This window comes from Aquila chrysaetos, chromosome Z (assembly GCF_900496995.4).
Source record: "Aquila chrysaetos chrysaetos chromosome Z, bAquChr1.4, whole genome shotgun sequence".
In the NCBI taxonomy this organism is placed as follows: domain Eukaryota; kingdom Metazoa; phylum Chordata; class Aves; order Accipitriformes; family Accipitridae; genus Aquila; species Aquila chrysaetos.
In genome coordinates, this window is record NC_044030.1 from 82,590,578 (window position 1) to 82,615,782 (window position 25,205).

Genomic DNA, 25,205 nt, shown 5'->3' on the forward strand with positions numbered 1-25,205 from the left:
CTCGCTGCTGTGATGACTCATCCAGTCACATCGCACTGCAGGAAGTAATGAAAAAGCATTGGAATAATGCAAAGTAATCCCCTACTCCTGTAATGTCTTTCTGGCTACATGTTTTCCTCAGCTCCTTGGTCTATAGACTCCAGCCTGGACTTCCTTATGTTCTTATTATTGTTTATTTGCACCAAAGAATTCAGGAATGCCCACTCCAAGGCAAGTAGATAGGTAACAACCAGATGGCCTTAGTCCTTCCCTGATTAACCGTTGTGGTCTAAGCACACAACAAGAGACAGCAACTCAGTATACAAAACACAAGGAGGATGCACAAGAGGTAGTAAATGGTTCATGCTCACTCTATAGGGCGGAGAGTTTAATAAGGGAACACCAGCTTGTCCTGAAATCAGCACTGACCGGAGCCACGGCATCCATACTGTGTCACAAAGTGCCATGTGGGCCCTGAAAACTCTCCATGCACCACTGGGCAAACTCTTATCTCTCTTAGTTATGTGTAAAACAGCATGGCATAACCATAGCCAGACTTGCTAGTTTGGTCAACATTGTTTTGGGGTCTCTGAATAAGGCTTGGGGATCTCTGAAGACGGCTCTGTCTTGTGGGAGGATAACGGGTCAAACCGTGAGCAGACACCTAACATCCAGCAGCTGGCCTATTTCTTCCAGATTTTGCCAGTAGACTAATTACTGTTGGTCAAAAGCATGGAATTAATTCTGTAAAATGACTTTTTTTTTTTCCTTACTAGAGTCAAAATCTTGAAAGTGTTATAAATTTCCAAATGATTGCATTAGGAGTGACAAGGAGAAGGAAACCATCAAGACCTAGTTTGCCTCATCCTGTAATTAAATCAGTCCAGAACCTGCTAGTACCACTCAAGAGTTAGTTGAATGAGAAGCTGAGGCCCCCACTCTTACATGCTTTGGTTGGGGAATGTTCTCCATCAAATATTATATATCTAACTTCATTTTCTTACTCAGTAACCAAAGCTACCTATATAGACAGTGACTATTCTAAAAACCCATTTAGGCAGCTCCATTTCTGTGCAGTAAAACACAACAATGTTCACCAATTTTTTTTAGTAGCAATCTGTGAAGGAAGAACAATGTTTCAGAAAATGTTCTTCAGAATTGTTACAATTGTAATTGCAACAAGTACAAGAACAATTGTTCTTGAGAACAAAAAATTGAGTACAATTTTCTTATTAAAAAAAAGAAAAAAAAAAGAAAAAAATCTGCATTTTGTTGCTTTAGCCAGCTTTAACCACATCCAAGAAAAGACTATTCACTGTTAAAGCTCTAGCATATTCCAGTGCAACTACCTAAAAATAACGTCCCCTTCCTGGAAGGGGAACCTGAGCCCTGAGTATCTGTGACCAGTTCTCACCTAAATATTGCTGAAGACTCCTTAAGACATGAATTCTGGAACAAAAGGGAAATGAGAGTAGCAAATTCAGTCCTTCTGACATGCTATCTCCTGCTGTGCTGTCACCAACCAGCAAATTCATTACAATGTTCCTTGTTATACTTCTGGTTAAAGTCATGGGTGCATGGCTGACCAGTTTTAAATAAGATATCTTTGGTTGAATAGGTTTATTTCCTGAGCAAGACAGTTTAGAGCTAATCAAAATTATTTTTTTCTGCCAAATTCATAAAATCATAGGATATTTTATGTTGGAAAGAACCTCAGGAGAATTCTAGTCCAACCTCCTGCTCAAAGTAGGGTCAACATTTAATTCGGCCCAGTTCCTCAGGGCTTTGTCCAGTTTGGTCTGCAAAACCTCCAAGGACCAAGATTGCACAGACTCTTTGGGGAACTTTTGTCAATGCTTAACTGTCCTTCTGCTGAGAAATATTTTATTTGTATCAAGTCAGAATCTTCCCTGTTGAGTTTATGGTCATTGCCTGATACCCATGTACCATGCATCTCCATAAAGACCCTGACTCCACCTTGATAAATTCTTCTATGGTTTTGGAATGAGTACTTCAGTGTGGAAAGTGGTAAACTTCTGCATAAAGCATTTAATAGTTTCAAAACCAAACTTTTTTTTTTTGATACTTCTGTTTCAAAATGGCATATTATCACTAAACAGATGAAAAAGAAAAGGAAATTGTACAGTTTGGGTCACGTGAAACATTTAATTTAGGGAGTGGTTTGTTTGGCTGTTTTTCTATTGGCCACTAAATTGAAAAAGTATATGTTCACAAAACTCTAGGTAAGCTCTATGTTTATGGTGATTTAGAAACTGCTGGTGGAAAATTGGTAGAAATTATTTTCTGTTAGCTAAATAGAATAATACAACCTTCAATCTACAACTATGAAGAGCTGTAATTTGGAAAACACAACATGTGATAGAAATGGATTATGGTGCTATTCCATTCAGATGTATGACTTCACTGTTTCTGGAAGCCTTGTCCTTTTAATGTGGATTTAATAACGTCAGGCACCACAAGGAACTAGGTTCTTTTCAAATTGAAGAACGCACAATGTTTCCATAACTGAACCTCTTAATTGCAGAACAAGGAGCAAAGCCCTTTCCTGCTTTGGATTGGAAAGTGTTTTCATTTTATGTGTGTAGTGACAGAATGTATAGACTTTGTGTCTGAGTATAGGGATGGAAAGTAAATTCTAATATACTTTGAAGTTTATTATAGTGGCACTGCAGAGGTTCCTCCTTCTGTAGCACTGCAAAACTGCTTCCATTTCCTTACACTTTTCCAGGATAAAGGGATATTCATTTTTCCTACAAGTATCTGTTTGGATTATAAAATGGTCTGTAGATGATTTCTTTTTCAGAGCTGGAATTCTCCACCTTAGAAAATCTGATAGAAATTACTTCCTGGCCAGTTCCTTAGTATAGCAATGGCACAGGGAATATAGTAGACATTGGCTGTGGAAAATGGTGAAGTAAATGACATTGTCTGGCTTTTCAAGAAGTTCTTAGAAAGAGGACAAATGTTTGGCCCACTTTTGGTGTTTTACTTAGGGCTAATACTGGCAGGATCTGCAGTCAACAAAGTGGAAGAAGTGAAGTGCCTAAATTGATCAAACTCAGAACAGCAGTAGTTGCTGAACAAAATTATCTTCAGTCTGGATGCACTCACACGGAGAAGCTGTGGAAGGAAAAGACCTTAGTTTCCAAAAGGGTGTGATGCCACGGGCAAGCAGATGTTTGGTTGAGGGTAACACATATATTTTTGATTCAGAACAGTGTTCTGGGCAATACCTCTTGCCCAGTTCCTACAACGACTGTTGGAGGCTGATGCTGATTTATCTGATCCAGAAATAAGACCTTGGATGCTCCAAGGAAAGATCACTTTGGAGATGCTCTGGGGGTACTCTGTTTTCTACACTTTTCTTTATCAATTGCTACCACCCAGTGTTAAAGTAAGGAGACCAATAACAAGAGACCCTTGACTTGACTCAGTTTGGCCATTACGGTTTTGCTTTCTCTTTATCCCCTCCCGTCTCAAAAGTGCCACAAAGTTCTTGTGTTCAGTGCAATTTATCGTGTATGACTCTGCTCTGTTGATCTGCAGGCTGGAAGAAGGGATGCGGTCGATAATTTGCCTTAGTAGGACACAATTCTGGGCTGCAAAATCAGTAGAAGAAAGTTGATTTCCATGCGACGTGCAAGCTCTGAAGCCCTAGGTGGGTGTTATTTGGGTAGCGCAGAAAATAGGGTGTTTTCCAACCACAGAAAATGCCCAATACATCGCCTCGTCGGTCCCCACCCAGCTGGCAAGACTGTCGCCCTGGCCAGGTTGGTGTTTCCACTGACACCGCTCCAGCGGGGATGAGTCTGACAGCACGCCAGTGCCATCTGCACAGCTGCTCTGCGGGACCAGCGTTTCCTTCTGCCTGCTGCACGCAGCAGGCTGAAATGACTAAGAAACTCCAGATAAGGAAGCGTTTGGATCGCTGCTGGGAAGTGCAAGGGGAGACTAGCATTTTTCCCCATGTTTGGGTAAAAGGGGAAAATTCAACTCAAATGCTTCTGACTCCTGCAAGATTTTTAAGGACTCAGCTCAGGAAGGCAGATTTTTCTGCCACATTCAGTCAACTCTCTGACTCCTCACTAGACTTTGAGAGTATTCAGAAGCTGGTTTACCACAGAGCGAAGAGATCTGTAGTGTCCTTTTACTGTCCTATCACCGTTTTGTGTGGCATGTACCCTCTGTGCCACAAAAGCTACTTCTTTTCCTTGTCCCCAACCCATCATCATATCAACTTCCAACCCGGGACGTGCTCACTCGCATCCTCCCTCTAATAAAAAAGGATTTGGGGTCCAGACAAATAAACAAATAAAACAACCAAACACCAGTCCCTCACCAGATCTGAGTTGTTCATTTTGGGTAAACGCAGTCTTTACTGAATGGCAGAGGGGCCGTGGCACTGATTCCTCAGGTGAAGTCAGTCTCGGTCGGGTGAAGGGAATATATCCATCAGGCACTGATATGAACGGTAGAATAAGCAGGGGGAGGTGGAAGAAGGATGTGTGTTAGCACTGCTGGGGTAACTCGGCAGACAGCCTCGGTTCCTGGATTTTTCCTGAGATTCCTCTTCTCTCCACGGCCACTTCATGAAGTGAGGCATTCACCTCCTTGACTTTTGCCATTTCAGTTGCCGTTATTTAATCAGTTAGGCTTTCCCTACGTGCAATGAAGAGACAAAAAGATCTAGAGACTAATCTACCCTATCCAGAAATAAATGTGGTGGATCAGCTCACAGAGATTTCTTCGCTCCATTGATTACAGAAGAAGCTTCAGTGATTGCTCAGACACGTCAACTCACTTTTAGGTGGATGAAATTAAGACCAACGGTTATTCCTACCCTCCCTCCTTTGGTTTCCCAATTACTCAGAAGGTGAGAAGAGCACAGAGGAGAAATGAGAGAATAAACATTAAAAATGAAGATAGGTATGTAGGTAAGGGCTTATTGGTGTGGAAAAGAGCTACCGACCCTCTCCAATGCCGGTCTATGGAGCAGGATGCAACATAAGCACTGTTATTCACACTTGCTCTTTAGAGTAAGTGTACTGCTTACTCTCTCTTGTTTAAACGTTACAGCCACAAAACGAGCTAATAAATTTCTGGCTGACAAGCCTGACAGAGCAATAAGTAAAAACAGGAAAGCATCTATTACATATTACCCTGAATTTATCAGCTCTCCCTTCAAAAGGGGAAATAACACCAGGCAAATTGTGGGAAGTTTTTTTATCTACTAGAAAAATATGCCCTGTGCCCCAGTCAAAAAACACGCTGTTGTGAAGTAACCACATTATTTAAAGATACAAGTCAAACAGGAAGAGGAAAACCAAACAAGCATGGCTTGAAAATTTCCCACAAGTGAGCTCTGACAGTCGGAGCGCAATGATGGACTTGCTGACAGAGCCTGGGCTGCAGGGAAACCATAGGCTTCTCCAGGACCAGAGGGCTGGGAAGGGGAATGAAAGGGGCTCTTCTCTTTTGAATAGTTCTCTCTGGCTATATGTTTCTGGTGTTTGCTTTATTACCGTTTTTAAAGCCAAATCAACATGTCAGCAACTGAGATTTCATCTCAGCCTCCAACGCGAGGTCACTTCTAAACGTCGAGGTGTGTCTGAGATACCACCGGTTACCAACGCAAGAAACCACGGGCAGCATTTCTTGGTGTGGGCATGCGTGTTTAAGCCACACTCCTTTGAAGCGCTTCGGTCCATGCATAACTTCAAGCAGACAGGAATTTAAAAATGAACACCGCATAGGACTAATGTTTTGATCGTTGTAAGCCTGACAGCTGGTGAAATGGGCTATGTGGAAAACCTGTTGGCCGGAGCCATCGAGCCACATAACATGAACCCTGCCCTCTGAGAAATTTAGTGATGGAAAAGGTGCCTGTGTAGCTAATCTGCTGTTGGGATGGTACCACCTTTCACTCCACGGTCTGTTTTCAGGGTGACTGCAGAGCTCATATTTGAAGTCACACTCCTTATTGCAATGCTTTGGGTTATTTTTCCCTTTTCAAAACCCAGTCCTCAGAATAGAAACATTTATAAGCATCAAGCTGACAAGCACTAGCACTCTGGATTTTTGTTTGCTTTCTTTTACACAAAGACACCACTTTGCAAATCCCAAAGATTTGCAAACGATTCTTGATGAATCATCCCCATCCAAAAGAATGAGATGTTAAAAGTGTTTTCTACAGCAGCATAGTGCCAGTTCACTTGCTACATGTTTTCCTATATGAACAAGCCTTTTCAAAGGATATATGCTAGCACATCTTACTTAAGGTGAATTAAAATAACAGCGTATGAAATTTATAGGCTTTCAGGTCAGAAAGGGCTATTATAATCATCAAGATTAACCTGTGGCATAAACTTATCTAACTACATAACATTACCCAGAGATTCTTGGATTAGATGAGATAAATTCTTCCCACCTGTGAAAAGGGAAAAAAAAAAAAGAAATCAGTAACTTGTCAGTATGGCATATCTTATCTAAAAGAACCAGTCTTGATTTTAGAGAGTAAAATGATAGGGCATTAATTAATTCTTGGCAAATTACACTGTTTCAATAATTCAAACTAAACTCAATTCCAAACCGAATGTCAGATTTCAGTCCAAATTCCATTTTGTATTCCTATTTTACTTCCAATTTGGTATTGTCATAAGTTCAGGATCCAGTTTACTGTGCCTTTCTTTGTCTGCTAGACTATCATAACATTTATGGATTAATACAAAAAGCCTTTTCAAATTGCTGCAAGGAACACAGTCCCTCACAGTACAAATCCCAGCTCTGTAATACAATGAATCTAAACCAAAGATGCAAACAGGTATTTAGCCTGGGAATCAAGGTCTATATATTAATATAACAGCATATAATATGAGTACTAGATTATATTTTGAAACAGGCACTGGAAATCCAAGTTTATTTTAGAACTGATTTTGCCAACAAATGATTTTATAAGTGATTTCATTTCTAGGGACCCTTCCTGAGCTCTGCTTCTAAACAGCAGTAAAGCCATGCAACACAGAGCAAAAGATCATCACCCTCCTGACATAAATTACTTTACTGACAATTCTCTTAGTGTATGTTTTCACATTTGTCAGGCTGCTCTGACAAGATGTATTGTCATGTAGAATCAAATTAATACACAGGGAGGCTTTGTCATTAAAGAAATACAAGCTGATTTCTTTTATTATGACCAGCAAGAGAGCTGCATTTGCAGTACAAACAGCTACAGCGTTCTCTGAGCTAATATTCCTGTGGCACATAGCTAACTCGTAGTAACCTGGATCCTGAAACTGGGGCAATGCATTCATTTAAATCCTCAGGGAAGAAACTACTTCAAATCCAGGTGCTTAATGGTAGAACCATGTGTAAACTGAAATGGACAACATACATTCATCCTGCTATTAAAGCAGCGCATTAAAAGGAAAGGAATGAGGAAAGAAAGTCATAAGAAACCTCAAGAATTTTCATCTTACTAACAATTCAAATATTGTGGATGATGTTACACATGACCAGACTTTTACCCTTAAATCCAAGCTGACACTAAAACACTTCTTGGAGGAGAAGCTAAGCTCAGCTCCCGATGTTAAGAAGCCAGAATAAAACAAACGAGCTAGTCCAGTACCTCCGTTCTGACCCTGGCTCAGGAAGAGATGTAAACACATGCTTCATTCTCCCTGGGTGCACTAAGTGCCCTTGCTGCATGTTTTCCTGCCAGCTGCTGCAGAGAAACACACCGGCAGAAAGTCAGAAACCACCGAATAATATGCCCAGAGCAGAGCCAGCTTCCCCGCAATCAGATGGGAAGAAAGTAGGTGAATTAATAGTTAAATGCTGTAAGACAACAAAGTGCATCAGTTAGACCCAAATCAAAAAGTGCCAGAATTCTGATTAATCCCAGCCTTGTGTGACTTGCCAAATTTTTGAGCAGCAGTGGAAAAGCACATAAGCATTTGTACAGTTGTTAATGCTGTTTGAATCGCAGTCTCAGTCATTCAGCTGGGATGAGCTACTTTACCTAGCGGGTATCTTAGATTCAGAAACTTTAGAGAAAAAATGCTGAGACAGATTTGATAACCAGAAATTAGCTTAAATAATGCCTCTGCAGACTCTGATTAGAGGTGAAGCTGTGTCCAGACTGAGCGAATCTCTAGTTTCTTTTTCACTAGTTTCATTGCTTCCTTCTCCTTCTGAGGGAGGAAAAACAAGACAAAAATATTTTTTCATGGTATTTTGGCACTTCTGTTTCCTGTTGTGGCCAGAACCTAGAAGTTAAGAAACTTGTGACTGAAACAATTGAAGTAGCACTGGAAAATTCAAACAGGAAGCAAGATGTAATTTTTTAAACAGTGAGGGCAATTAATCACTGGAACAGCTTTGCCAATGGATATGGTGGATTTACCATCATGCGAGTCTTTAAATCTTGTCTGTCTTTCCTTCTGAGTGTGATTGGTCTAATTTAGGGCATTGGTTTTAAGAGAGGAAACACTGGGTAAAATCTTCCGGTTTAAGTAGATTGTTACAATGATCCCCCCCTGGTCCTAATGCTGTGAAAACCTTTACAAGATGCATTTTAGGACATACTCTTTTGCAGACTGGGGTGAACGTGTGGAATGTGAAGAGAGGGGGATATGCCCCAGGCTTGCAGTATCTTCCTGGGTAGGACACCCCACTGGGACGAAGAGCGTCAGGATTCAAGTCTTTGCTTCAGGTCGGGTACAGGTAGGGCCTGAAAAGAATTCCGTTGCTAAAGGAGCATCCTCACTCATGTTCAATTTACTGGATTTAAGGGCACCGTTGTCCAGTTGCCCACGCTGGCACTCTGCCTTCAGGAGAGAGTCATGTTAGGAAATGCTGAATAAAAATAGACTTTGCTTTCAGATCCATGGTTAGGTGCCTTGCTGATTACCTGGCAGTCCTAACTCCTCTCTTGGACATTCCCTGTGGCTAGTCAGGCAGCTCCTTGCTGGTGGCCACAGCAGCTTTCATAGGCACCTCTTTCTTTAGTACCTGATAGCAGGATCCTGAGCTTCTAAGTCATGGCTGGATGTCCTACAGGGCACAGGGCCTTGCATAACTCTTGCGGTTTTGAACTTTTCCATCAGTAATCACTAGAATTATCCTTTTGCAGGTATTTAAAAGCCAATTACTTCAACAGCAGTTAGGCGTCTAGACACCTTTAACACTCTATGACTTAAAAGCCATAAAAAATGCACCTTCTGCCCTCCAAAATACTGACTTTTTATCTTGTGATAATCTGATCTCTTTGGGTGGGGAGCAATCTCTTCGAGCTAAATATCTGCAGATGCATGCAGGGTTTGCATGAATGGAAAATCTATAGCTAGTTCATTGTGAATCAAAGATATGTTTAGACAGAAAGCCTCCCCAGGTCTTGAAGACAGTTCCAGTACAGAAATGTACACCTGCATAAAAGCACCCCCACACACACAGAGTAATAGAGGAAGGAAAGATTTTCAGTTTCACTAGAAACAGAAATGCCTGTTTCTACTCTAAGGGAAAAAAAAAAAAAAAAGAAAGAAAGAAAAAAAAAGTTTTGTGCTACTTCATGGAAACATCTGGGTGAAAGAGAACAGGAGGTGTCAACAGAAGTCAAAATAACAACTCATATCACATGGTTTTGATGTGAATGTTTTTGACACATTTATCATACTTGCCATTCTGGAGGAGCAGGGTTAGATGTATGCCAGGTAAAAAAAGAAGCAGTGAGACCTCTCTTTTTTGAAAGAGGCAGCCTCACTTAAGGAATCTAAATTGCGTTTCTGAGCATAGCAAATTAGCTGTAAATGCAATTTTATGGTTGTTCGAGGGAGAAAATGTGGGTGGAGCAGGCTGTAAGAAGAGAGAAAATAGGCAAATTGAGAAATAAAGACACAGGCTAGTTGTAACAGGAGTTGAAGAGCTCTAAAGTAAAAATTTCCTCTCATCTTGCTAATCTTGTATAAAAGGCACAACATTTATTTTCCACCAAGGCGTTCTTTGTGGCTGAACGATTTTTTTCTACCAGCTTTGAAGCCCAACATTTTTGTGAACACTCAGACCAAAAATATGAACCAAATGCTTACAGAAGTGCAAACTTTTCTACAATTATTTGCATACAAAGCTATATAGAACCCATCTCCGTGGTATCTAAACAGCAGCCTAAAAGCAGAAATAAGAGTATATCAGTGACACATGGGGAAATAAGTGTTTTCAGACTTATTATGGTGATCAGTGGACAGTATTGTAACCAAGTGTTGTTCATCTGTCTATAATCTAGGTTTAAAAATCCATGGTATTCTTCATAGCTGGCTTGAATAGGAGACACAGGGTTCACCTTTACCATGAAATAAATCAAAAAGAAAGCATAAGAGCTAAAGCCACATCACTGATAGCCCTCTTTTGGCTCGGCTTTGGACCACGGCAATAAACTCTCTCCAAGACAATTTTCCAAGACAGAGATCTCTATAGCAGCAATGTGGATGTGAGCCAGTCACTGTCACATAGCCCCTGGGCCAGAAATTGGTCCTTGACTTCTTTTGTTCAGCAGTATAGATGTATCAACGCCTCACTCAGGTATGAATAGCTCTCAGCGTCTTTATTAACTGCATTTTCTTGCATGCTTTTTGTTTAGAGCTGCCTTTTCATTACCGAGAAGAAAAATGAGTTCCTATGAGAGATCTCCAAACAAGCTGAAGGTTAGCATGATAAAAAGACTTAGTAAGAGCACTCCCTGAAAGGAGACACAATAGAAGGAGGCAAAGAACTGAGTGGAGGGGTATAATGGCTAATGGCAGAGATGGAAATGAGGAGAGAGGGATACATAAAAGGAGACAGCAGAAAAATTCAAACCTCTGACTCCAGAAACTATTTAGTAATGGGTTTTCCTTGGGAATGTAACAAGGACAGCATTTCATGCGGCATGTCTGTCTGTTTTCCATCTGGGTACTGTTCTACAAGGAGTGGGATTTATTATAATTTCACTTCATTAAACTTCATTTACTTCATTACTACAGTATCCAGTGAAGAACTATACTTTTCTCCTGATCAAAGAAGAGGCTTAACTGTTGTTTCTTTCAAGTTCTTCTGTGAAAAATGCTTCCTTTTTACTCTGCTTTCCCTTTTTTTTCCTTCTACTAAAACCAGAAAAAAGGATAAGTTTGAAAACTGAAGGGGTTTGTTTTCCTTTTTTTAATTATTTTTAATTTCATTTAAAGAAGTGGAGTTTAAACAAAATTCATGACAATGAGTTCTACTCCGCAAAAAATTACATTCGGGAGTGGGGAGCTTTTTGTCAGATTCCTCTCTCCCACCTCAGGTGTCTACAGCGTAGGTGTTCGCATCCAAGTCGGTTGCCCTAGAGATGTAGTCCATGCAGTCGATGGAGCTTGCAGTGTCTTTCACGTGACTGAAGTTTTGTATGTATTTATTTCATGAGATGAATAATGACTCCATTGACTATACAGACAAGCCTTCTTCCAAATATCGGTGCAACCTAAGAGGGATAAGCCCAGATGTAAATACCTACAGGCGACTTAGGTATTTGAAGCTAAGCCAGCTGAGTCCCACCCCTCCTTTTCTTAGGCTTCCCTCATGAATCGAGGAGGGATGAGAAAGATATTTGGAGTCCTATAAGTTGACTCATACTCTGAAGACTCTTATGTCTTTTTATTGCATTTATGGAGGTACTGCCGTGACTATTCTCCAGCCTTTGGAGCTATCCTTTAGTGAGGTGAATGGTACCACTTCTTCCAGAAGGTACTTCTTGGAGGAAATCTGCAGTAGGTTTGTTCAGAAGGGGCATATTTATATATAGCATATTTATAACAGGATATTTATTTCTCTGACAACGGCAGAGCAAGGGCCTTGATTCGCTTCGTTTAAATGTATTAGGCATAGTCATTCTAGTTTTCAGCAAAGAGAAACACATATTTCTGAAAGGTAGCTCAGGTCACAGGGGGGTTTGTGCATGATGTAAGTTTTTGGGGTGCACACCAGGGAAAGAAGTGCCCAGCAGTGTCCGAAGTGTTCCCCCGCAGCCCAAGTTCAGGTGTGCCATGTACAGAATAGGGCTGTGTAGTGTGTCATTGGAACAAAACACCCCATCCAAAATTGTTTTTAACAGCAGCCAGAAGAGGAAACAAAACGCTCAGACAACTCCATCTTACTTCATATCAGATAACAAAACAGTAAGGGGGCATGTTTCCAGTTTCTGACTTTCAGTATGATGGTGCCTCTCTGTATCTGGGATGTAATCCAGAGAAAACAGAAGGAAAAAGTTGCTCTATTACACTTAAAAAGGTGTCTTAGAAATATTAATCATTAAATAAATAGCAGCAAGCATTGGAATTTACTAGAGAAGGGAAAGCAGTCCCACCTGTAGCTATTTAGTTACCAAGCTCAGTTTTTGTTCTATGGAAAATGTTGCAAATGTGTATGTGTGCATTTGTGTTTATATATGTGTGTGCGTGTATAAAGAATGTATTTTTTTAAATGAATAAAATAACCTATATAAATGTGTACTGCACGCATAAGATACTATATAATATATAGTATATTATTGTGCAATTATTATATGATATTATTATATAATATTAATTCTGTGTTAATATATCTCATAATATATTAAAAATGTTTTAGCAATAGATACTGATTTTAAAGTCAAGGTTGGATTGCCAAAAGAAAATAGACCAGCTATGCCAAACATAATTCAAAATACAGAAAAACAGAAGATTCATTCAGCTCATGATACTTAGGATCCTTATGACCTTGGTTACGGTCAAGTGAGCAAAAAGACAATGAGTCTCTTGACATATCTTTGCAAAAGAAGTCAAAGTTGTGTTTCCAGTGAAAGAAATATAGAATAAATGACAAATTAAATTTATAAATTATCAAGAGGTGGCAGAACTGGAGTCTGGAGATATCTATTCCACCTCACAATGTGATGTGGATCTATTTTCCGTGCCCCTCCCTGTGTCAGCCGAATCTTCACATCGCTATGGTCACCCTGTCTGAGCTCAGGGTGGCACTTCTGCTCCGTCTCGTAAACTTCCTTAGCTCGCAACAGAGCAGAGCAGACAACAAGCATCAGGCAGACATAAAAGTTATATTTATAAGGTGTTAATTACTGGGTCAATCCAAGAGGGAAAGATATTCCCAAACTGGAAGTTTCTCTGTGAGATCAATACTTCTGCATTTGAACACCAGAAACTCTTGTTTCCCGAATCTCTTAAGCGTCAGATAATGCGAGTGATGAGTTATACAAAGCCTTTTGGTTTCCTTCTCTTCGTATAGAAGTAAAACCTGCTAAGGAATAATCTTTGGGACTATTACAAAGGGGTTTAGTTTACTACTGATCTCCTGCGAGCCAGGCAAATTGAAGTTTTGGGGCTCCCTGTGTGGTAAACAGCGTGGTGAGGTCGTGGTAACTTTCCGGCGTGAGCCCTGTAGCTTAGGGCCGGATGACTCTGGTGAGGCTCCTGGTCCCAACACATTCATGCCTTTCCAAGCAATCTGGTTTGGGGTGTATCTCTGTAATACCTGCGATCTTTCAGGACGGTAGTTAGAAATGTACAAACTCCAGCCATGAATATGCCTACCTGGGGCAATCTTCCAGCCTTTCAGAAATGGAATTTGGCACCTGCCACTACCGGTCCTTAGCTTTCCAAACATTAAGCCCCATCTGGCCACACCACTACGCAAGGGGAAGATGTCCTCAGGGCATTTCTATGAAGACCTGTTTCCACAGAGCACCTTTTTGCCTTTGTCAACAACATCTCTATTAACTCTCTGAACTCTTTTTCAGGCATTCCCAGATAAGATTCTTGCTTCAAAAGAGTTAGAGATGAGATCCATCTAACTTAGTGTTAGCCATCTAAGAGTAAGCTATCCACGCCAAGTTAACCAAGGCTTCCAGCTGGCTTCCTGAGGTATTCAAACCATTTTGAGCAGGACTACACACTGTTGTGCACATGACCTTCCTGGTTCTAGGTTAGTAAAGAAAAATATTTAATGCTAGGAACTAAAGGTAAACACAGGTTCCTTTCTAGGGCTGAAAAATAAGAGCCATTTCCTTGCTAAAAAGTATTAGCAAACCTTTGTACCAATGGATGGAGGAGAATCTTATCTAGAAAAAAGCAAGTGAGATATTACGCAGTTAGAGAACAAACCCTGTTTTTTCCAACTTACTTGATGCTCCAGTAAAACCGCTTCTTTTTAAGGAGACGCTCAGCCGTGCAGGGGTTAATGTCTATTCTCGCCACCTTCCTTTACAACTGAAAACTTAGGAACATGTGCACACTTATGCATGCAACAAACAAAGCCACTGCTTGCATTATAATCTCCTCAGGGACAGCCAACTGGGAAAGACAAATTTAGCAGTGTACTTCTGGCTTTTTTACATAGTGTAATGCCATTAAACTCGACATCATGTAGACAATGAACATTACAACAAAATACTGATGCTGTTTATTAGCTGCCTGACTTTTTTTGAGAGGAAGCACATGTCACATTTGTTTCAGACAACCGCATCGGGGTCCCACAGCTCTGATTAAATATGTATCCTTTGTTCAGCTGCATCGGAGTCAGTTTTGGCCTACATACGCATTTCGTTAATATTTTAAATAGGAAAAACAACAAAGAGAGGAGAAATTAACAGTTGCTGAACTTCTCCAATTACCGCTAATCACATTTACACCCTGGGGTTTGCAGAATTAGAAATCAATTGGTGGCTTCCCCTTTCTACAGCAGGCAGTAAATGTGACAATTTAGAAAAAGGACTAGAAGACATCTCAATTCAGCCTGGATACCCTTGTAAATATCCCCCAGTGAATTTATTGCTTTGGTGTTTGATGTGACACAAAGATTATATGGCATCATTTACTAAAATGATAAAGCGATCTGTGTGATTGATACTGAAAAAAACATGGTATCATTCCTTTTTATATATAAATATATTTTTCTTTCCATTGAAACGGAGGCATTCAGAAATTATATCCCAAGCAAAACTCTGCAGTGAAATCTTGCTGGAACATTTGATGGTAAACCACTTTTTCATTTCAGGGTTATGAAAAATGAGTTCTAAGAAAGAACTGCTCCAAATACGATGCTCTCTGATTTGTTTTATGAAGGGAAGAGCACTCTTCCCAGCATCTGATGGTGATTTAGCTGCACCATATTGGTAAGAGAGTTACTGTCAGTGTCACTTAGTATGATCTTTAATTGAAGAGTTTCTTCTTAAGTGTTTAGATAAACTCAAATTGGCCATGTACGTGTTTTGAACATCATAAATGATGAACCAGCAGGGTCAAGCAGTCCAAAGCTGCTTACGATTCCTTAATCTGGGAAAAGCCTTAGCAGGGGGCTGTCAAAGCACATTTTGCAATGAGTGCATGTAAACGCACATGCGCTTATAAACACATGGCTGCAGAGCTAAGCCTATCTCCACTGTTTCTAATTGAAGGTGGAAAGAAAGGAGATCATCTCAGCAGAAATCAGTATTTGGGGAGAGAAAATAACCCTGTGGATAGTTCCTTGAACATGCAAGCAGGAGGTAGGAGAATAAATTAATATGTCTGGCAAAAGGCTGATATGGAGGAAAACCCTCACCTAGCTGAGCTTTTTGATTTTGCAAAATAGGGCTGAAAGTCCTATGTTTTCTAAGAGAATACGCAGTCTGAAAGGCTTTTACAGAGTTTAGCTGTGCATGTGTTTTTAGTCTTTACCAAAACCAAGAAGCAGAGTGAAGTGAAGAATAACGGTGAGGTGAGGAGGAAGGATGAGTCAACCAAACCTTTCAAAACTTGAAATTCGGTTCACTTTTGCACTGACTTGAAGCAAAAAATGCAAACAACTTCTTTGTTCATTTGAGCCATTTCATGTATTGCTCAACCATAAGACTTCATCGTAGAGCTTCTCTTTTACACTATTCCATGAATATACCCATTGACAAAATTCAAGGGATTTGCTCAACAAATGATCTCATGAAGTATTCAGCCAGTTACATAGTTTTAGTACTATCTATCAAAAAAGTTGTTGCTCAATGAGCAATAGTGACATCTCCAATAAAATAACATATATGACAGATATTGCTCTGCAGTTTAAGCAAAACTTTTTAACAGGACTGTTCTTATTTTGAAGGCCAAGATTTTATGTGATCACTGGAGAAAAATATACAACTGACCTTTTGTGAACTCCGAGAATTTGAGGGTTGATTTCACAAAAGCAAAAATTTCATCATCAGACTTATTTCCTTGAATCAGGCAATTCTTTTTTCCTCCTACGTCATGTGAAACAGTGCTTTTCTTGCCCTTAAGACCAAAATGAGATGGTTGAAAAATATTCTATTTGACTTTTTAATAGTAATTGAATAGACTGTCACTGGGTGTACTGACTCTGATATTTAAGACTGCACATTGGATCCATGACATTTTAATAACATGCATAGTTACATGGGCTTTTTTTTAATCATGTGCAAAGAATAAATAAATAAATCTCAGAGAAACTGCTAAACAGTTTAAAGTTAACAATTGAAAGTTCAGAGGTTTACTCAAATCTAATATATAAGACAGTTTGTGTTTTGATCCTTATAATGTCATCTCCATATGCCTCTTTTTATATTTTTTAAATAGAGTCTCTTTCATACTGTCTGTGAGTCAGGCATGTCATCTAAAATTCAGGTGTGAACCACTCTAATGATACTAAAATTAAAACAACTAAAGGAATAGTTGTGAGTTTCTTAAATTAAAAAATGATGAGGAAATATGAATGTTTTAAAAAGTATATCTATATGTCAGCGCACATTAACTTTATCCATGACCTTTGCTCTCAAAAGATGTGGCACATTCTACCTTAAAATTTGGGCCAAGCTCTGTAAGTACTTTGCCTATATTTGTTGAAGTGGTCACGAACCTTTTTTTAATCTTTCAGCAAATTTAACCTCAGCACGAGATTTCTTAACACAATTTTATTTTCTAAGAAATGTCTTATGCTGTCAACTGAATCTTCACGTCTGATAATGGTAAAGATAAGGAGGAATTTTCTTTTTTTAAACTACCAATTCAAATCCATCTCATATCTGAACTCTGTTTATTTCATCAGCCCGGATGAAACTGAGGTGGTTGTTACTTGTTCATTGTTTTGTGGCCTGGCCTTAAGATGAGAAAATGCCACCGCAGTCACCACTGGTCAGCTGGTTTACTGGCTGATTTAAAAGCATGATACAGGCTATCGTGGTTTAACCCCAGCCGGCAACTAGGCACCACGTAGCTGCTAGCTCACTCCCCCCACTCCCGGTGGAATGGGGAGGAGAATCAAAACCAAAAGTAAGACAAGACTCATGCTTGGGAGAGTGAGTGATTGCACAGACCACACTGTTTGCCATTTTTGCAAATTTAGAGAGACTTCTGGATCAATGATATGATATACGTATCATTTATGCTGATCATCAAGAACCTTTTTCTTTGTATAGCAATTAAACACCTAAACCCAGTGCTTTGCAAAACAAATAAATAAGATGAGGGCATGTGTGGGACAAAGTTCTCCCTTCAGCCCAGCAGCTATATGAAGTATTGCTTCTAGGCTGGGACTCATCTCACCTAATTTTGGATTCATTATCTAGTTGTATAATTCAGAGTTTGACATCTAGGCTCCCTCTGTCATCATGGAGGAAAGTACACCTGAAGTCTTACAGGCATCTCGCTGGGATGGAATCAACTGCTCTATAAATGTGTCTCTTTTAGATGTCAAAAGACTGGGTGAGATGAATCAATGTCATGTATGTATAGGGATTTTTTTTCCTGCATTTCTGTCTCTTATGGGTCATTATTACTCTTGACTCTGGAAGCATATCCTGCATCATGTCTGAGAGCAGTGAGACATTTGGCCGTTCTTACCTAGGAACAGGAGCACTGGAATCGGCAGCCAATTGTCAAGACAAATCCTTTGAACTCATGGGTTTGATCCTGGAAACTGGCAGAAATCTGAATTAGCTCACAATCCCTGTGGGAGGAACACTCTTTTACAAAGCTTGGGCTGATGCCATAGAGGACCATAGACGTGATGACTGTGTTTTGTTAATGACCCTACTATTCTCTCAGGAGCAATATTAGTGAAAATTATGAGTCAATGCTTTCTAGTAGTAGCCCTATTACTTATATTTGGAATTACAAGAATGAAATGGTCAAAACTTTAAACTTCAGCTAAGAAAATAGAAAGCGGGAGTGGTGTGGGGGGAGTTTTAACCCAAAACAAACTTTTCTTTTTAATCTCATTTATATCAATACAAGGTGGTATGTTGTTCACAATGAATGTTTCTCTAATATTGCATTTTCTGTTTATGATATTGTGTCCCTGACCAGAGCTGACACTTTGGCAAGATTCTCCAGCTCTTTTTGTAGGAGGTTCCAGAATGGCCAATAAATAAAACTAACTATTCTCTAGATATATTAAACTGGCAGATTTTACAGGCAGTAACTTCACACACAATCAGAGCTAGGTCACTGCATGGAATACCAGCAATCCCTCTTTTCTCTTCAAATCTTTTGAGCCAAGTTTCCATTATTGTGGTACACATTCATCTCCTTTTTTCAGCTTTTTCTAGTACTACCTACCTTGAAAGAGTGCCTGGAGGCACAGAGGGTATATGCAAACTAAGTGATGGAATGAAATACAGATATATCCACACCAGTGCCAACCCTAGCAAACACATCCTTGGGGGTGAAGGAACTCCATGAGCTTGTCCCAGAACTGTCTAATTGAGTGATTACAGATATATTTTAACATTTCCAATTTAAATGCAGCCAACTTCTGTGTTTGTTCTGCCTTGCATGAGTTAGATGGCACGTTAAAAGATACAATCCATATCCTAATCATCTCATAGCCCAAACAGATAGGTCACTTGCAAGATAATTCAGTACTTTGCCCTCTTCCCTTTATCTGGTCAACCTCTTTTCCTCTAGTAAACTGGGAATAGAATTCTTGCCTGGCTAATTAGTTCTAAACTGTCTTCTACTGTCACATCTTCAAGCTTGCACCTTAAATATTATGTGCATGTTAGTGAGATAATGAGTACGGATTTCAGATTCTCTTCATTTTCCAGGTGGAAGAACTGAGACAGAGAAATGTTAAGGTTAGAATTTGCCTTGCCTAGCTTTAAAAGTCTCAGAGTTAGATCCCTGAGCTAGTAATTTCAGGCCACCTTTATGTTCATAAAGCAGCTGCAGAAGGCAATTATTCGACCTACCTTATGCTGAGATGAATTGTCTTCCCTCACTTTTATTAATTATAAAAATCTATTATTGTCAAAGTGTAAATACACACCTATACTGTGTGTAGATAAAAATGTCATCAAAGCAAGTGTGTAACTGAAATGGTAGTTTATATTCCTTGACAGTATTTCAGAGTAGGCACTTCCTTACCTAAAGTCTTTCTGTTAAATTTTACCCATCACCATTCTTTGGGTGCAGAAGTATACTCCTGAAATACACCTTAAAGTGGGTGTAGCTTAATCCACTAGGATTAAGACAAGTCAAGTTATAAAGTAGGTGGGATAATTTTAGATGTTATTATTATTATTATTAGCCATTACAAAGGAACAGAAATGCTGGTAGGTGCCTCACAGAAGATGTGGAGAAAGCCAAGTGCTTGCATGAAGGCACCTGCACTATAAATGATGATAATGCAATAAGTACTGTGGGATTCACCTGTACTAGAAAATTGAGCACACTCAGGACCACACTCTGGCAAGGACGGAGGATGTCATGAAGAGCCTACATACTTATTGTTAAGGTCTTTTACCCTCCAAATAGGGAGACCATCATCTCTCTTTTAAGAATTACTCCATCATACTTAAATTCCCAAATTCTTCAGAGGAAGTGCTTGGGACAGTTATTTGCCAATGGCCAATAACACATCAGGGAAAGTTCTAGCAGTGTGCCAGTATAGATGTCACTTGATTGATCCTGAATTAGTAGTAACATATTAATGAAAAAGCAAAGTTAAAATGCAAGCATGATTTTGGAAGGATTTGCCTTATCTAAGCAATTTTTTCTTATCTCTTTTCACTATCAATTTGAATTCTTATATTATGTCTCCAGCATAGTATTATTGTTAGTACTATACTTCTTGGAGATGAGGAACTGATCACAAAGACATGATGCAACCTCAAAATTAAGTCTGGAATTGAAATGTTATCTCTTTCAATACAAAACGTATTTTAAACTACATGACTTCTCTTTCATCTGTAGGCTTTCTTTAAATTCATTATCAGAATCAGAAATTAGTCACTCTTGAGGCACAGCATAGTGTGCTATGTTGACTGCTGTTCTAATAATGCATGAAACAAAAGGAAATAAGGGAACAAAAATATGAGAACTGGAGAACTGGTTACTAGAAAGTGGGTAGAGTGTGATGGACCAAAAGGTTAAAAAAATAAAATAAAATAAAAAATCAGAAAGCTGAGAAAATAACTGATTCAATGAGAAAGAAAAGATTAGGCAGTTCAGGTGAAGAACTAAATGATAAAATAGTACTAGAAGTAGCTACAAACATCCTTAGGGCTGGCCGAGTTGTTGGAAGAAGAGACTAGTATACAGGCAAGTAAACAACAACACTGAGGGAAAAGAGTAAAAAGAAGGAGGGAGAAAAAAAAGATGTGGAGAAGCCACTGACTGTAACCCTTGATGATAATATTAACTGAAAATGAGAGGTCATTATTCATTTGGCCATTAAAGTATCTGACTTCAGAGATCCACAATCTTGGTTTTCTACCTACAATTGCTAACTGGCAAATATACTTTCTCAAACAATACCTTTAAAGTAAAAGATGCAAAATATTCACAAGGGACTAGTAGAAAATTCCAGGAGGTGCTGTCTTTGTAAAGGAAATGTAGACAAAAATGTCACAGGATGCTGATATGTGGGGACAGAACTACATGTATTACAGCTACATATTAAAGCACAACTTCTCTGAGACTGGAGGATCTTAGGAGTGGGTTCTTGTGAATAAATTACAAGACCAACATTATTCAATAAAATATATTTTGTGTCTTAATCCAGAATGTATTGATTTCCTTCCATTAACTACAGAGAGCTTTGAATTAGCTCCTGGATGGAATAATTTGACTCCCTTTGCAAGTAACTCTTGAACAAAGAAATGAGATACAATTCATGAGATCACTTGTTACAAATTATTCATCCAAACCTACTTAAAATCTAATAAAACACTCTTAAATCAACACTAGATGTGTTTAGCTTGAGACCTGAATTTAGATGGCTTTCAAGTTTCTCTAATGTTCACTTTCATTAGAAACCAGGGGTGAAAATGAAAATGAACTGGTGATGGAAACTTCCTTTTTTTTCCTATCAGCTCAGTTCTCTGTTGGATAAAATGTGCTTTGATTGCTTTGAATAAATAAAAAGAAAAACAGGGAGCTGGGAAATTGTTTGCTGAATGTGAAGCGTAGAAGCAAACTGTGTGTGAGATCTGCAGGGATTGAAATGACCACAAAGGGCACTCGCCTTGAACCTTTATCAAAATCTTGTAATACTTACAGATGCAGAGGAGGAAAGTATTGTTAGCTAACTCACTGGGGACAGGGGAAAGGAGAGACCAAATGGATTGCTAAATGTTACCGTGAAGAAACAGAAATACGGCGGTAATCAAAATTGCAATTAAAAAAAAAAAAACAAAAACCAAAACCAAAAAAACAAAACCAACAACCTTCCTTCAAGTTAAATGGAATAAAATCTAGCCTAGATCTGGACTGTGGAGAGTAGAGACTTGTCAGCTAGGTCCTCGGTGTCTAGATTCATTTCAGCAATAGATTTTCTATGCATGAGCATTTTGTAAAGGGACAGAAGGGGTACTCACTGGCTGGTGGCTTGCTTGAAATGGCTTTGAGGCAATTGTAAAAGTTGCCTTAAAAATTAATATTGGAGCTTCCAGCTCCCGCAGCTCCTTTCTGCTTCCTTGTTCAAGGATTGTGCCAGAAAACCAACTGCACCGTCCCCTTCAGAAGCAGGTGCAACAGCCCGACAATAATCCAATAAAAATCCTATTAGCTGTGTCTCCATGACACTCCTGGTATCCATGGGACCCACAATATCTTTAATGCAGACAATAAATCCAGACCATTTCCTCCTTCAATTGCTCCCAATATGGCTCCACTCCTAGCACTGTTCAGCTAACCTTTTGTTGCCACATTTTCTCATGAATGCTGAATCACTCTCTAATCTTTACAATGAAACAAGTGGAGTCCCCACTAAGTGAAACACATCAGTCAGGTTTAGTTATCCAAGCACAATTGCATCCAGGTGCATTGCTGTGGATTACAACCAGCAGCGACTTGGCACTGACTGTAAAAATATCAGTTCCATGTCTGCAAAGTTTGGGGAAGGTTTTGTGGCAATTGCTGTCTGACCAAAACATCCCAGGTTAACCCCAAAGTGGCCAGAGCAGAGAGTACATCGCTAGGTTAAAAGGGTGTCTATGTGTGAATAGGAGGCATGTAGTGAGTTAAAACAAAATGGTGTGAAACTGATGCCAGGAGAACAGCTTAACCAAAAATGCAGACAAAAGCGAAGCAAGGACAAACGCACGAAGGAGGTGAACTGACAGTACCTCGTCTTCTTGGACCCTTTAGGAGCTGTGGATGCTCATGGAGGTTCACTGACTTACTGCTTTCTTAATCACAGTAGCTGAATCCAACCCATGCGTTAACTACTTGTGAGGGTGTGGGACAGTGTGGCATTGCTAAATGAAAGGAAAATTTATTGTTTGAACCCACCCCTGCTGATAGTCCAGCTACCATCTGTGCATTGCACTGTGGCAATGCTCAAGGTAAGACTCACCTCTGTTGCTAACCGAAGAGCCCCAGCCAGCAGCACCCACGCACACCGAAAAGTTCAATACACCACCGGCTGCCTTCCTTACTAAGTCCGCAGGTTATTTTCATGGCATCTGTATGGCTAGGGGATGGATAAGAGGCAGAGCCTGGAGTACTTAGAGACCATTTCAGAGGCTGCTCTTTCAGAGCAGCAGATTATTATCTTTCATCCCTGCGGATCCTGAAGACCCAGTGCCTGGCAATAGGTTTGCTGGGGTGGAAAGTCAAGTTGCAGCTCAGTTACTTGCAATCTCCTCCCATACTCTCAGAAAGATTAAAGTGAAGAGTTTTAGGAGAATGGATTTGATCTCTGTTTATATGAATGCTTACTCTGTAGAAGAGGCAAGTTTTAATATGTAGTTAAAAGAACCAACAAGTGATTGTGAATGACTTAGCTAAAGGAGAGGAATACACAGACAGGCTATTTAAAATTCTGTGCACTTTGTTGTGATTTAGACTACCTCTTTAATTACTTTTTACGGCTGGCTGCTTAGAATTGCACATTGTTTATAGACCTATTCCCTCACAGGTTTTGTCATATGATCCAGTTTTGAGGGGAACTAAATAACTTTTGTGCTCTCATTCCAGTACAGGCTCAGCAGCAGCAGCTCAGCATGAGAACAGCTACCTGTGAATGAAGAGAGGGTGGAGGAGTTCCTCCAGGGGCAGAGGTGTATTCCCCTGGGAACCTCCTGGCTGTAATAAGCTAGAATGCTTATTATGTATGGTCAATGAAGTTGTCTCTCTTACTGCAGGCACACGAGGACTGAATATTTGTCCAGTGAGGCTGCCTTGTGGTGCTCCCTGTCCTGCTGTCACCTAAACCAGAAAGAAGAACCTGCAGCAAGAAGGTCATAAGGCTCCTTGAAAATGAGCGGAGGGCTGGTCTTGTGGGCTGTTCATATTCTCTAACCGAACACAAACATGTGTACACAGAGCAAAGGAGATACAAACTACAGTTCAGTGCAGAAAACTCTTCTCCCAAGTTCAGAAAGGAAACATGATTATTGGCATCTGCCAAATCCAGGCATAAAATGGAGCAACTCGCTGTTTTAGTCAACTGAATTTATAAAAAGAAAGAGCATGAGGACTTATAATTTAAAACTTACAAGTCATTTGCACAGGAGGTCAGAATTAGGGCCACATGGAAAACTTAAGCTCTGGTTCTCTGCTAAGTTCAGCATAATGATCATTACAGTATTAACAGCAGTCTTTTAATGTCGTACTTAAAGCAAGAGTAACTAACAGACTAGGTGCTGGCTAAGCATCTAAGGGGACAGTCTCAATTCTAAGACCTTTACAAGGTGGGACAGAGAGTCAGAGGGACTGAAGAGGAAGAGAGATGCCAGCAGCAAAACTGGTTTAAGTAGATGCGCAGTGCCCACATTGCTGAAGTGCTAGAAGACATCCACTGTGGATCAGAAGACCAGATCAGACATTCTTGGTCACGAAGGCCATGTTTCTCATATTGCCAGCAATCACCTCAGCAAGTGCTTTCTAAGCGTGTGAGGGTCCCATCCTTCTCCTGTTAGAGGGTACTCCTGAACTCCTTTTCTTATCTGGAGTTCCTGGTTTTTTCCAGCCAAAATTTAGATGTGGTCAGCTCATACACATTTCCTGTGTAACTGTTGTCCTTTCAGTTCTCTTTCTTTGCTCCTTAGAGACTGTAGTCATTTCCCTGCCACTTATGTCTTCAGTGAGCTGAGCAATCCCATGAGATTTCATCTCTGCTCCTTCAGTAGTTCCTCTTTCTGAGAGCTCCTCCGGTCCCTTTGCTAGCCCTGAAGCCCTACTCTGCCTCACTTTTGGATCTGAATCACCTCCTTTGGTGGCAGATAACCAGAATTATGCACCACTCCAGTGCAGGCTATGCTGACATCTTCAATTTACTGTAATCCGTAGCTTTTCCAGGATTCATTCAGCTTTTAGGAAAACAGTCTCCAGCATCATCTACCTATAGCATGTGTTCCATACACTAGGAGGCAAGAAGAAAATGAAGGAGTTTGTATTGGAATATAGGCTAAAGGGATGTCAAAAGTAGTTCCACTTTTTATAATCATTACAGATAATGACGCATTATTAGTGAAACCCAGAAAGGAACTGAAGAGGCAAGAAGCAAAGACTCTGCTTGGCAGCCAGATGAGTGATGTACTTGGGCATCGTCATACTGAAAGAGGAAAGGATTCAGTGTTTCTTCCTTCTTTGTATGCGTGAACGTGTGTGCGTGCACATATGTCTCAAGGATCTCTTATTGGAGGCATTGACAAAACATCTTTGTTTTGTCATTTTTGGGGGTTTGCTGAGCTGTGGGGATACCCACCGTTC

General features: G+C 39.9%; 1 long non-coding RNA gene across 2 annotated transcripts; it reads left to right on the top strand.

The window, feature by feature from the left end:
• The first annotated feature begins 15,452 nt into the window (after positions 1-15,452).
• Positions 15,453-23,540, top strand: LOC115337425. 2 transcript variants are annotated; one of them, XR_003922142.1, is made up of 3 exons: positions 15,453-15,547; positions 22,638-22,834; positions 23,469-23,540. It is a non-coding gene; the product is annotated as an uncharacterized LOC115337425 (long non-coding RNA). The 2 variants fall into 2 exon arrangements; XR_003922143.1 differs by lacking the exon at positions 15,453-15,547 and adding an exon at positions 18,040-18,103.
• Positions 23,541-25,205: the final 1,665 nt, after the last annotated feature.